This window comes from Amaranthus tricolor, chromosome 2 (assembly GCF_026212465.1).
Source record: "Amaranthus tricolor cultivar Red isolate AtriRed21 chromosome 2, ASM2621246v1, whole genome shotgun sequence".
Taxonomy (NCBI): Eukaryota; Viridiplantae; Streptophyta; class Magnoliopsida; order Caryophyllales; family Amaranthaceae; genus Amaranthus; species Amaranthus tricolor.
In genome coordinates this window covers 16,892,810-16,907,543 of record NC_080048.1, presented here as the reverse complement: position 1 = coordinate 16,907,543, position 14,734 = coordinate 16,892,810, and the positions used below count along the sequence as shown (strand labels likewise).

Here is a 14,734-nt window from a genome sequence, read left to right as displayed (position 1 = left end):
AAGGGTCCTCCAGATCCGCGGGTCCGGGTCTGGGTATTTTTCTCAGATCCGGATCCGGACCCGTGAAATTTAAACGGATCCGGATCCGACCCGGATCCAACCCGGATCCGACGGGTCCAATATTTTAGGACCCAGATCCGTGAAAACGGATACGGATCCACGGATCCAGGTCAGGCCCAATACCAATTGCCATCCCTAGTGCCAAAAGTTTCCTTTAAAACAAACCATGTTTGAGCTAATTTATGCGCGAAAATGCCAAAAAAGTTTTAAAACGCAAAAAATCGCAACTTAACACGCAATTTCTGTCATGTGACTATGATTTACTATTCTAACCAATTCTACACAATAATATATACACAATAGTGTTGTGTGCCAAGTTTCATGCAAAAAAGACCAAGATGAGCTACTTTATGCGCGAAAGTGCCGAAAAAGCTTAAAAACACATAAAATCGCGACTTAAAACGTAATTTCTAACATATGACTATGATTTACAATTCTAAGCACTTCAACACAATAATATATACCAAATAGTGTTGTGTGCTAAGTTTCGTGCAAAACAAACCAAGTTTGAGCTACTTTATGCGCGAAATTGACAAAAAAGCTTAAAAACGTAAAAAAAATCGCAACTTAACACGTAATTTCTAGCATATAACTATGATTTACAATTCTAACCACTTCAACACAATAAAATGTAGCAAATAGTGTTGTGTGCCAAGTTTCGTGCAAAACAAACCAAGTTTAAGCTACTTTATGCACAAAAGTGCCAAAAAAGCTTAAAAACGCATAAAATCGCAACTTAACACGTAATTTTTAGCATATGACTATTATTTACAATTCTATCCACTTCAACACAATAATATATACCAAATAGTGTAGTGTGACATGTTTCGTGCAAAACTAACTAAGTTTGAACTACTTTATGCGCGAAATTGCCAAAAAAGTTTAAAACACATAAAATCGCAACTTAACATGTAATTTCTAGCATATGATTATGATTTAATTCTAACCACTTAACACAATAAAATATAGCAAATAGTGTTGTGTGCCAAGTTTCGTGCAAAACAAACCAAGTTGAGCTACTTTATGCGCGAAAGTGCCAAAAAACCTTAAAAACACAATAAATCGCAACTTAACACGTAATTTCTAGCATATGACTATGATTTTTACAATTCTAACCACTTCAAGACAATAATATATACCAAATAGTGTTGTATGCCATGTTTCGTGCAAAACAAATCAAGTTGAGCTACTTTATGCGCGAAAGTGCCAAAAAAGCTTTAAAACGCTTAAAATCACAACTTAACACGTAATTTCTAGCATATGACTATGATTTACAATTATCACCACTTCAACAAATTATTATATAGAAAATAGTGTTGTGTGCTAACTTTCGTGCAAAACAAACCAAGTTTGAGCTATTTTATGCGCGAAAATGCAAAAAAATCTTTAAAATGCAAAAAATCGCAACTTAACACGTAATTTCTAGAATATGACTATGATTTACAATTCTAAATAAATCAACACAATAATATATAGCAAATAGTGTTGTGTGCCAAGTTTCGTGCAAAACAAACCAAGTTTAAGCTATTTTATGCGCAAAAGTGCCAAAAAAGCTTAAAAACGGATAAAATCGCAACTTAAGACATAATTTTTAGCATATGACTATGATTTACAATTCTAACCACTTCAAGACAATAATATATACCAAATAGTGTTGTGTGCTAAGTTTCGTGAAAAACAAACCAAGTTGAACTACTTTATGTGCGAAAGTGCCAAAAAACTTAAAAACACATAAAATCGCAGCTTAACACATAATTTTTAGCATATGACTTTGATTTACAATTCTAACCACATCAACACAATAATATATAGCAAATAGTGTTGTGAGCTAATTTTCGTGCAAAACAAACCAAGTTTGAGCTACTTTATGCGCAAAAGTGCCAAAAAAGCTTAATAACGCATAAAATCGCAACTTAATACGTAATTTTTAGCGTATGACTATGATTTACAATTCTAACCACTTCAACACAATAATATATACCAAATAGTGTTGTGTGCTAAGTTTCATGCAAAACAAGCCGAGTTTGAGCTATTTTAAGCGCAAAAATGCCAAAAATGCGTAAAAACGCAAAAAATCACAACTTAACACGTAATTTCTAGCGTATGACTGTGATTTATAATTCTAACCACTTCAACACAATAATATATAGCAAATAGTGTTGTGTGCCATGTTTTGTGTAAAACAAAACAAGTTTGTGACCTACTTTATGCGCGAATGTTCCAAAAAAGATTAAAAACGTACAAATTCGCAACTTAACACATAATTTCTAGCATATGACTATGATTTACAATTCTAACCACTTCAAGACAATTATATATACGAAATAGTGTTATGTGCCAAGTTTCGGGCAAAACAAACCAAGTTGAACTACTTTATGCGCGAAAGAAACCAGTTACTAGCTTGGATTTGAAATCTCTGAATCTTTCAGCAATAGATGAAAGAAACACATTCTTCTTCTCATCGCTCTAGATGTGAAAAAGATTCTACAAAAAAAAATTATTTATTACTGTCAATTAAATTAATTTTAAAATGAAACTAAATGAATAAAAATAGTAAAGGTTCTTACCACAGTATCATTCCATAGAGAGTTCTTCAAATCCTCTGGAAGCTCGTTTCATGCGTGTAATATGGAAATCTTGCGGATACATAATCCCACTTGTTTTCCATATTGCCTACGCCATTTTCTGCAGGGTTGACCCAATGCATTGTATTCCAAATGCATGGGTTCTGTGACTTTGAGGTTTTTCGTAAGACCTCGCCCAATAATATATACTAAATAGTGTTGTGTGCAAAGTTTCATGCAAAACAAACCAAGTTTGAGCTTTTATTCGCGAAAGTGCCAAAAAAAACTTTAAAAAGCTTAAAATCGCAACTTACCAAGTAATATTAAGAAGATGACTATGATTTACAATCCTATTACGTTCAACACAATAATATATACCAAATAGTTTTGTGTGCAAAGTTTCATACAAAACAAACCAAGTTGCGCGAAAATGCCAAAAAACTTTTAAAAGCTTAAAATTCATACCTTGTGAATCACTTAATTCAAATGTATTTCTTTCATGTGATCTACATGCATATAACCAACATCTACATTATCTTGATCCACTGATTTTGGATTGATAAAGGGCGAGGAGTCTGCAAAAGCTTCATATTCTTCCTCATCCTCAACATCACCTATACCAAGGATGCTTCTTTTTTCCGGTACAACAATAGACCATTTTTTTATCAGACGGGTCTACAATGTAGAATATACTTGCTTAGCTTGTGTGGCTAGTATGAATGGCTTCTCACTATCACGCAAACGAGCTAAGTCTACAAGAGTGAATCCACAAGGGTCATCATTTTTTATGCATCGTCGATTATTATCTAACCACTTACATTTGAAAAGACCAATAGTGAAAGTAGAGTAGTAAAGCTTCCATATTTCATATACCCACCCATAGTATACCAATTTAGCATCAATCGGCGCTTGATCCTTGGCACTCGCGTAAAATGTAGAAGACGCCAAATTAGAAACCCCACTATTCTGTAGATAAGATGACTTCTTGTCTTGACCTTCATTCATAAATGTGAAGCCATTGACATCGTAACCCTCATATTTGTTGACATCATCACGAGGACCAAAAGCTAACCACTTAAGACTTTCGGATACACCCTTGAGTTCTTCGCATATTACTCGATTATGAAACCAATTAATAAACGTCTTGTTATGCAACTGCATCAATGCCTTATCCCCTTTAGAAGGATGTTTTGCATGCAATATATCAAGATGATCACTCAAAAAAGGATGAATTTCCGAAATATGATGCAACACATACAAGTGTGCTTCTAGAAGGCTATCTCGAGGAGGTGTGACTGATTTGGAGCCAATTGTTCCTTTTCCCTCAAGCCTTCTATCATATCGAGAGGTGGGAAGTCATATAGGCTTTGCCATGGCCAAATACTCGGCTATAAAGTTACTAATCTCATCGCTCACAGTGCCTATACTCTCCTCGGATTGTGTTGGGTTCTTCACCTTGTTTTGTAAAACACCCATGTGACTTTCAAAAGGATAACACCACCTTAAAAAAATTGGACCCAAAAGTTTGATCTCACAACAAAATGGTATTGCGGAGTGGATGAATAGAACGTTGTTGGAAAGGGCACGTTGCATGCTAAACCAAGAAAAACTAGGGAAGCACTTCTGGGCCAAAATGGTGGCTACGACATGTTATTTGATCAGCCGCTCACCTCATACCACCTTGAAATTCAAGTCACCACAAGAAGTGTGCTACAACACTCTAGTAAATTCATATAAATGATGGAAAATTATAATGTAATAGCTCTATTTATCCTTAAGTGCCAAACATAATGAGAGCTATAGCTCGAACGAACAACCTGTGTAGGGGCTATACATCGATTCTTTCGTGTCTGTTTAAGTTCTTGAAGCTGATTATTATGTCATTTATTCATAGCTTGAAGTATGGAATCTCATTAATGTCATTACCTCTATAAATAGGGAGCTCATATGCACATTTGTAATCATCATATACAAACTCCTAGCCTAAACACATAGCCATATAATCTCTTAGTCAATTGCAATCTTCGTTGTAAGAGTTGCTGAAACTCCATTGTTATAGTTTAAACAAAGATACTATACACGTCGAAAGACATAGCCTGTATTGGGTGAACCTCCTTAAATTATACTTGTGTCGATTGTTTGCATTTTAATTCCTTTAAACATAGTCATTTTCATTGAAACTTTAATTGGTTCATCAAACTTTAATATAGCTCTCATTTCACCTTGGACTAATCCTAACTTAGTTTTTTTTAATTAATTATATCCGTTGCTTCAATATTTACAAATTACTTTTCATTAGCGTTGTTTTAATTTGGTTTAAGCCGGTTTTGATTTTCTCATTCATTGATCTTTGGGAGGACAAACAAAAAATTCTGATGATGAAAACCTACCAATTTACCTAGCAATAATTGTCGAATGTAAATCAATAAAATTCATCATTTACCTACCAATTCAAGGCAATGTATAAAACAACAACTACAACAAAATTCATCAAAACGAACACCTGTTATAATTTCTACAAAAAATCTATTTCGTAACAAATAAAATAAAACAAATTAGGTGATGAAAACCTATTCAAGAAAAATGAGTTCAAAGAAAAAAGTCACTAAAAAAAAGCAACAGGGAAAGATGTAACAACCAAAGAACCAATTCCATCAATGAATCAATTACCCTTTTAAGTTTTATAAAGTCAGTAATATTTAACATCCAAAAACCGATTCCGATTACATCAAAGAAATCATAACTTAAGTTTTAAGCAGCAGAACCATTAATTTTGAGATTTTTATTGAAAAAAAAAAAGAATTTTCAAATCCATTGCCTAAATCTTCACACACGCATAGCTTAGATTAACATTTATACATTCAAAATGAAGACCGAAAGTTCAATTAAAACATACTGATGTAACCAAAAAATTCAAAATTGTTCAACATAAATGCAACGGATTATATATGAAGATAAATAATAACAGCAAATTACAAACCATGAATAAAAAGGGCAAAAATGATAAATGGAATCATCTTCATTAATAACAGTAAGCGAGAAGATGTATCATGATGATGGCGAATCAATCAAACAGATGGAGAAAGAGAGATCGAGATAGAAAAACCATACATTAATCAGATGGTCGAACGAAGAGACTGATGAGAGAACAAGTGGCCTACGAGCAGACGGTGGCCGGAGAAGGGAATGGAAGCGAAGAGACGGACAGACGGCACATGAATGTCCTTAGAGGAGAGGCTAGGGTTCTTATTTTATACTCCTATATTTCAAATTTTGATTAACGACTACTTTTTTGCAATAATTGTTTCAAATTTTGGGTAACGACTACATTTTTTTAATCCATGCTTCAAATTTTTGCAATAAGATTCATGAGAATAATCTTCAACAGTAATGATTTTCTTTATTAAAAAAAAGCAAATATATTATTTCCCACCTTGATCATGGGGGAGACAGGAGGCTAATAAATTGTGATTAAAAATAAAGCAAATATATATACACACAGTACATTCAAGAACATCTTTTGGTGTTTTTGCCCTCATGCTTATCTCGTTTCTATTATTATTAGCTTTTGTTTCTTTTTTGTAGTTCGTTCTACTTATTTATTTATTTACAGGCATTTAAGTTATCTTTCCCGTGTAGTTACGTCTCTTTATCGTCTCGAGCCGGGGGACTTCTTTGGTCGCGCTCTCCTTTATGGGTATGAGTTGCCGCCGTCTTTCCCTCTCCAGACCCAGTCCATAGTTTTTTCTATTAGCGGGATACATTGGGTAGGCTGAAGATATTACATTCAAAAATTAAACATATAACAAATAAAAACATTTAAATGATTAACTAACACTCATCAAAAAATCACATTTGAGTTTACTACATTAATACAAGCTAAAAATTAGAATAACATTAATATTATTATAAAATTAAATTACTAACTTGTAATTAAGAAATAATTTATCCAATCTCGTGGCTCTAATAATTCGAACAATTTTTTGTCTCTTCTAATAAAAAAGAGCGGTGGACGTGCGACGACTTACGACAATGGTTTAGAAAAGGTGGGAACAGTACGAGAAATCGCCTACATATGACTAGGGATGGTCATGGGGCGGGTCTGGCCAGACCCGGACCCTTTTATTTTTTTGGATCTAGACCCGGATCCGGACCCTTAGGGTCCAGAATTTTCAGACCCAGACCCGGACCCTACGGATCTGAAAGGGTCCTTAATGGGTCTTATACAAAGCCTCTTTCATTTGTCAAAATTGAACCTTTTTCGAGTCTTTTTGTATTTTTGTAAGCAATTTATTATCGTATTACAAACACTTGTTCGATTTCATGAAATTCAAATACAAAATAATTATTAGAATGTAAAAACAATTGTCTAAATATATAATTAAAAATCAAATATAAAAGACTAAATGAGAAACATAGTTTATATTCTATAACATTAAAAATTAAAAATTACAAAGAGAAATTAGGGTTACTAGAGTAGTGGAGTTTAGGGCTTTAGGCTTTATTTATTGCTTTAGTTTAGGCTTTAGGAAAAAACATGTTTTCAACTTTTCATTATATTAGAAATAAATTAAGAAATCAGAAATTTAAAATATAAAATTTAAAAGTTTAGGGTCCGGGTTCGGGTTCGGGTCTTCACCTTAGGACCCGGACCTGGACCCGTTAAATTTTTTTAAGATCCAGACCCGGATCCGGATGCGATGGGTCTAAAAAATTAAGACCTAGACCCTTAAAAAAGGGGGGGTCCGAGGCGGGTCCAACATGGTCCTGGACCCATGACCATCCCTACAAATGACCCAAACAAGTGATTGCCCAGATATAATATCAGAATGTCATGCTTGTTTAACGACAAGTGATTGCCCAGATATATTAACAAAAACTTAAACAATTCCATACTCTGGGCAACAACTAGGCGACTGCCCAAGTGTTGTCACCAAAAATAATTTTTAAGAAAAAAAACACGTATGTGCATGGGCGAAGGAAAGGCATCACCTTGGTGTCATAGCGACAGTTTAACCAGAACGTTATAATCGCCAATAAGTCTTGCTTTCATTGCCCGTTTAAAAGATCAGCAACGCACTAGTGCATGTTAGCTTTTTACAGTCACAATTTTTATGTTTTGTAGTGTATAAAAGCTAAAAACTTATACAAAGCATCATTGTGTTGGCTCAAGTATTTTGTTCTTTTAATTTTTTAATGTTGAGTTTTTCAAATCAAATTCCTCCAAAAGTTAGAATTTTCAAATAATATCCCAAAGTTAAGATTTTTATATTCAAACGACCTAAAGTTGGGCTTTTAATTCAATTTTTCCTTGATAATCATGCAACAACTAATTTAATAAAGAGATATTCTATAGGACAGTAACATGTTTAAAAGAAACGTCAATGGTAGCAAATCTTAAAAGAGGCTTCACAGTGTAACATTGTAGTGTTGTACTCAAATCAATAGTAATATTAAAGGGCCAACGTTAATTTGGACGTTAAGTGGTATTAAATGTCATTAATGCCTTTTATTATAATCTCACTTACTTAAATTCCCTCTTTTTTTAAGCATTTCAAACAGCATTTAGAGATTTTTTGTCTTCCATAAGAGTGAAATTGAAAGATTGAAGAGTAAAATTGCTGGGAATCGTCACTGTTCTCATTTGAATTGCCAATTTCTTCTAGTCGTTGATCTCCTTCGTATCTTCAATTTCATCTGGGATTCTCATCATTGTTCGTCATCTTCTTATAGGTATGTGTTCTTCCCAATTTCGTTTGATTCACGAAAAAAATACCACACACCACTTGTTTTATTGTTTTTTCCTATAATTATGGATTGATTTTTTTTTCTTTTGAATAATAAGGGTTTTCTTTTTTTTTTTTTGTATAAATAGAGTTTAAATAATCTCAATAATGAAGATTATGTTTTATATTATAGAATGAAGGAAAAAGTGATCTTAAGGTTTTATGAAAGGGTAATGAAATTGATTTAACGGTAGCAGACAAGGATAGGGAGACACTATTGGACTTGATTATGGATTGGGAGAGTGATTGTATAAAATCATGGAAGGAAATGCCTCCACAACCCAAATTTTCACATTGTTGTAAGCACTTGTCAAGCAATTGGAATTTTGGAGGGCTACTAATGCCTTTTCAAAATATAAGTTCAAGAAAGCAATGGAAGCTATAGATAAGGCTAGTTCAACAGCCAAAGCAGTATGTTGTGTTGAAAACAAAATAAATTTTATTGAGAGCTTCAATGCTACACTTAGGCTTGAAAGATGTAAGCTATTGTTAACATTACTTGAGGGTATGTATTCTACTAACATTGCAACAAGAATTAGAATACTTACAATTTTATGGTTTAATATGAATAACATTTTTGATGTTTATAGGAATTAGAATTGTTACCATGGTACGGATGGCTACAAAGAAGGAGAAAAGTGACCACTGGGAGAATAATGATGTGTTTCCAAACATTGCTACAAGAATTCAAACCCTAATTTCTAAATCAAGAACATGTAAAGCTTTCAAGTCTGGAGATGGTTTTTATGACGTTAGGGATAGTATCGTATTAGTGATTTTAAATGAAAGAACTTGCTTATGCCATGCTCGCGAAATCACAGGCACTCCTTGCAAACATGATGGGGGGCCATTCTTCATTTAAGCCAAGGCCCCCCTCAAATTCTATAGTAAGTGGTATAGTTGTAAGAGATACAAGAAGGCATATTCAAACACTATTAGGTCAATAACAGACATGAACTATGGCCAAAAATGCAACTGCCATTGATTTAGCCTCCTCCACTGACGAGAGCTATCGAAAGACCTGATAAGAATAAGAAGAGGGCTGCAGATGAGGAAAGGACGGGAAACGATCTGCTACTGTTATGGTTCTTAAAATCACGATTTTGATCTAAGATTTTACGACCTAAAAATAAGCGAGCGATTCAAATATTAGGTAGAATCGTAAGTTGATAGAATCTTACGTTTCTAATCAAAATAAAATTTGTAGAGGTAGAATCATAACACAATTCTATGATCCTACGATTTAAAGATTTGATTTTATAAATTTATTCTTAATTTTTTTAATTTTTCTTATGTATCAATTTTTCTTACAAGTTAACGGTAAGTCATCAGAATTTTAAAAAAAATAAAATTCTTCATTGGTATGAAAATTTAAACTAATTATTAAATATTTTTCTATTTCATTCTTAAAAATGAAGTGAATCAAAACTTTAATTAAAAAACATAAACTTTTGAGGTGAATAATTAGGACTAGATAGCAAATTTAAGTTTATTGTAGCGTATGGTGAAGTGTAGTAAGTGACTTGTTGCAAAGGATATAGGCACAATGTCAAACACTAGTGGAAAAAAACGTATTTGCTGCGTATAATTTGCTGTGGTTTTTGTATATACGCAACAATAAATAGGAAAAAGAATAAGAAAAAAAAACAATTAATTGCTGCGATTTTAAGGCGTGACCGCAGCAAATACTCAGTAGCACAATTAATTGCTCGCGGAGTGGCTTCTGACCCAGAATAATTGCTGCGGTTTTGCTCTTGACCGCAGCAAATAACCCTTACACAAACCTTAATTGCTCCGGTTATTGAGGCCCGCAGCTAATAACCGTTACATTTAATAAATTAAAACCCGCCATTTCAATTTTTTTTTTCACAAACTCGACTTCTTCTATTTATTGCTGCGGTTTTTCTCAAAACCCATTGAAAAAACGCTTCATCTTCATCTTCATCTACTTCGTTCCTCTTCTTCATCTTTACAAACGTAACAGCAAAGTTCTTCATCTTCATCTACAAACTCGAAAAATGCGGTGTTATAACAGTTTCTTCAAAGTTCTTCATCTTCTTGGTTCATAAACCCACGAAATTTAATACTTTGGTCTTGTTCATCTTCAAAACCCACGACATTAAGGTATTTTTTTTCTCCTTTTAATTTGTTAAGCATTTAAGTTTTGCAAGATATTCATGAAAAAACTCGAAAATTATGGCAACCGTTTGTATACTAATTTTGTTTCTCTGTTTTTCGTTGTAGATAACATAGCCCACAAAATCAAGGTAATTATATTTATTTTTCTAATTTGCAAGTTCATATCTTTATTTTTTAACATGGAATTTAGTAATTTAATGAATTTTTGTTTGAATTGTTATTTGCAAATGATATGTTTTGCGTTTGCTTGTATGCTAGTTTGTTAAATATTTGTGTAATTTGTTAAAAATGTGGTTTGTTGTTATAGTTATGTCTTTAACTATTAGAATTAGAATATGATTTTATTTACAATGTAGTGCTTAATATTGAAGTATGAAGTATAGAATTAGAATATGAAGTATGTATATTTAGGGTTAAATAGATTTGGTATAAATAAGTATATATTTTTTTAGGGTTAAATATGTTTGTTAGAAATAAGTATATATGTTTAAAAGTTGTGTATTAATTTTGTTTTGAATCAATTAATCACACTAATTTGAATGATAAAAGATCGTTCTTGGATGTATGGAAGCATTAAATCGTCGGAATTTATTGATGGCGTATTAGAATTTTGTAGTATTGCGGTTGAACATCAAGTTAGGACCGAGGGAGTTGGTTTTTATTGCCCATGTGTCAGTTGTGGCAATGTATCAAAGGTAGATTGTGTTGATATCCTTAGGGAGCACATACTTTGACGTGGGTTTAGGCCTCAATATCATGTTTGGGTTTGGCATGGTGAGGAGGGAGTTTACAAAGAGAAAAGTGTTGTTGAGGACGTCAATAATGTGGCCGATGTCAATGAGGATGTAGTATATCATGTTGATGGGTATGATACAGATGAAGAGAATGTTGATAAGGATGTGGATCGTGTTGATGAGATGATGGAGGGAGTCAAGGATGAGTTAGGAAAACGTCCACGTGTTTTTGACTTGTTGACAGAGGCTTCTCAAAATCCTTTGCACCCTGGATGTACAAAGTTCACCAAACTAAGAACAGTGTTGACAATTTTCAATATTAAGACAAAGTTCAATTGGAGTGACGCTAGTTTCACAATGTTATTAGTAGTGTTAGGTGAGATGCTTCCTGAGGGAAATGAACTTCTAAAGTCAACATATTATGCCAAAAAGCTCATGTGTCCTTTCGGCTTAGAGTACCAGAAGATTCATGCGTGTCTGAATGATTGTGTGTTGTATCTGAATGAAAACGAGAACTTAGAAGAGTATCCTAGGTGTGGGTTATCGCGCTACAAGCGTAAAGGGGCTCGGGATGCTAAAGGGCCCCCGGCTAAGGTGTTGTGGTATCTTCCAATAATACCTAGATTTAAGCGCTTGTTTTCTATAAAGAAAGATGCGTTAAATTTGAGGTGGCATGCAGATAGGGTGAAGAAAGGTCACTTGCTCACACATCCATCTGATTCTCCGGAGTGGAAGAGTATTGATAGGTTGCATAAGACTTTTGGGGATGAGATTCGTAATTTAAGGCTTGGACTGTGTACGGATGGAATGAACCCATTCGGCAATTTTAGTTCTCAACATAGTACTTGGCCGGTACTTTTAGTGATCTATAACTTTCCACCTTGGTTGTGTATGACGCGTAAGTACATTATGCTTTCGCTTCTTATCTCGGGTCTTAAATAACCTGGCAATGACATAGATGTATATCTTGCACGTTTCATTGAGGATTTGAGAAAGATGTGGGATGAAGGCGTTTCAGTGTTTGATGCATATGCTAATGAGGTGTTCATCTTGCGTGCAATGCTTTTATGCACCGTTAATGATTTTTCGGCATATGACAACTTATCGGGGTATAAGAACAAAGGGAAGAAAGCATTCCCAATATGTATCGATGACATGGAATCCACGTGGATTCCTAAGTGCAAACTCGTATTCATGCACCATCGAAAGTTCCTCCCATGAGACCATCAATATCGTAAGAAGAAGTTGTTCAACGGGGAGGTTGAGGACCGTGTAGCTCATCGACCGTGGACCAGTTATGAGGTTTATGAACAGGTTAAGGGAGTTGAGACTATATTTGGTAAAACGGGGCAAGTGCAAGGGGGTGAAGACCGATTATGGAAAAAAGAATCAATCTTTTGGAAGCTTCCATATTGGAGAGATCTACAGGTTAGGCATTGTCTTGACGTTATGCATATAGAGAAAAATGTATGCGATGCCATACTCGGGACTCTCATGAACATTCCGGATAAGACAAAGGATGTTAGAGCCGTGCGAGATTGGTTTGAATGTAAGGGTCTTCGTCCGGAGTTGTGGGCACATGTTAAGGTGAGTAAGAAAAGAAATAGAGCTGATGAAGTTGGTAGCAGTAAGAAGAAGATGAGTAATGACAAAGTTTATTTGCCTCCAGCTTGCTACAAAATGTCCAAAGCAGAGAAGCGGACATTTTGTGAGTGTTTGTATGGCATTAAGGTTCTGTCTGGGTACTCATCCAACATGAAGAGATTTGTGAGCCTAAATGGTGAGCTGAAGTTGGGAAGCATGAAATCTCACGATTGCCATGTAATGATGCAAGTGTTCTTACCAATTGCAATCCGTGGAATACTGCTAAAACATGTGAGATATGCTATTACCGAGCTATGTTCATTCTTCAACACAATTTGTAGTAAAGTTCTTGATCCCTTTAAACTTGATGCACTTCAACTCGACGTGATTGTAACTTTATGCAAGTTTGAGATGTATTTTCCACCTTCTTTCTTTGACATGATGGTTCATCTTATTGTCCATCTCGTTTGTGAGATCAAGCTTTTGGGTCCAGTTTTTGTAAGGTGGTGTTATCCTTTTGAAAGATACATGGGTGTTTTACAAAACAAGGTGAGGAATCAGTAAAACCCGATAAGAGTATGATTCAAGGCACTGTGAGCGATGAGATTAGTAATTTTATAGCCGAGTATTTGGCCACGGCAAAGCCTATTGGACTTCCCACATCTAGACATAAAGGAAGGCTTGAGGGAAAAGGAACAACTGGCTCCAAATCGGTCACACTTGCTCGAGACAGCCTTCTACAAGAACACTTGTATGTGTTGCATCATATTCCGGAAGTTCATTCTTTTTTGAGTGAGCATTTTGATATATTGCGCACAAAACATCCTTCTAAAGGGGATAGGGCATTGATGCAGTTGCATAACAAGACGTTTATTAATTGATTTCATAATCGAGTAATATGTGAAGAACTCAAGGGTGTATCCGAAATTGTTAAGTGGTTAGCTTTTGGTCCGCGTGATGATGTCAACAAATATGAGGGTTACGATGTCAATGGCTTCACATTTTGGACTGAGGGTCAAGATAAGAAGTCATCTTATCTACAGAATAGTGGGGTTTTTATTTTGGCATCATCTACATTTTACGCGAGTGCGAAGGATCAAGCGCCGGTTGATGCTAAATTGGTATACTACGGGCGGGTACATGAAATATGGGAGCTTGACTACTCTACTTTCAATATTGGTCTTTTCAAATGTAAGTGGGTAGATAATAATCGACGATGCATACAAAAGGACGACCCTTGTGGATTCACTCTTGTAGACTTATCTCATTTGCGTGATAGTGAGGAGTCATTCATACTAGCCACACAAGCCAAGCAAGTATTCTACATTGTAGACCCGTCTAATAAAAAATAGTCTATTGTTGTACCGGAAAAAACAAGCATCCTTGGTATAGGTGATGTTGAGGATGAGGAAGAATATGAAGCTTTTGAAGACTCCCCTCCCTTTATCAATCCAAAATCGTAGATGATGTAGATGTTGGTTATATGCGTGTAGATCACACGGAAGGAATACATTTGAATTAAGTGATTCACAAGGTGAGAATTTAAAGCTTTTTAAAGTTTTCTTGGCACTTGGTTTGTTTTGCATGAAACTTTGCACATAATACTATTTGTTATATATTATTATGTTGAACGTATTAGAATTGTAAATCATAGTCATTTTCTTAATATTACTTAACTTATGTTCTAATATATTTCTATTCATACTCTTTGAGGTACTGATATATAATGCATCTATTCAGAGACGAAATTGTCCCCGAGATTGAGACCTCAGATAATCAGCATCGTAGTTACGACAATGAATAGGACCAAATTGTGAGATATGAGCGTATGGCTAAATACGCTCCACCAATTGACAATGATTTTGAG

At 34.5% G+C, this 14,734-nt stretch overlaps 1 long non-coding RNA gene across 1 annotated transcript; it reads right to left on the bottom strand.

Moving 5' to 3' along the window:
- Window positions 1–2,046: 2,046 nt before the first annotated feature.
- LOC130805862 (uncharacterized) lies at window positions 2,047–5,831 on the bottom strand. Its single transcript, XR_009040227.1, has 3 exons — window positions 5,736–5,831; window positions 2,628–3,376; window positions 2,047–2,544 (listed from the first exon to the last, which is right to left on the bottom strand). It is a non-coding gene; the product is annotated as an uncharacterized LOC130805862 (long non-coding RNA).
- Window positions 5,832–14,734: the final 8,903 nt, after the last annotated feature.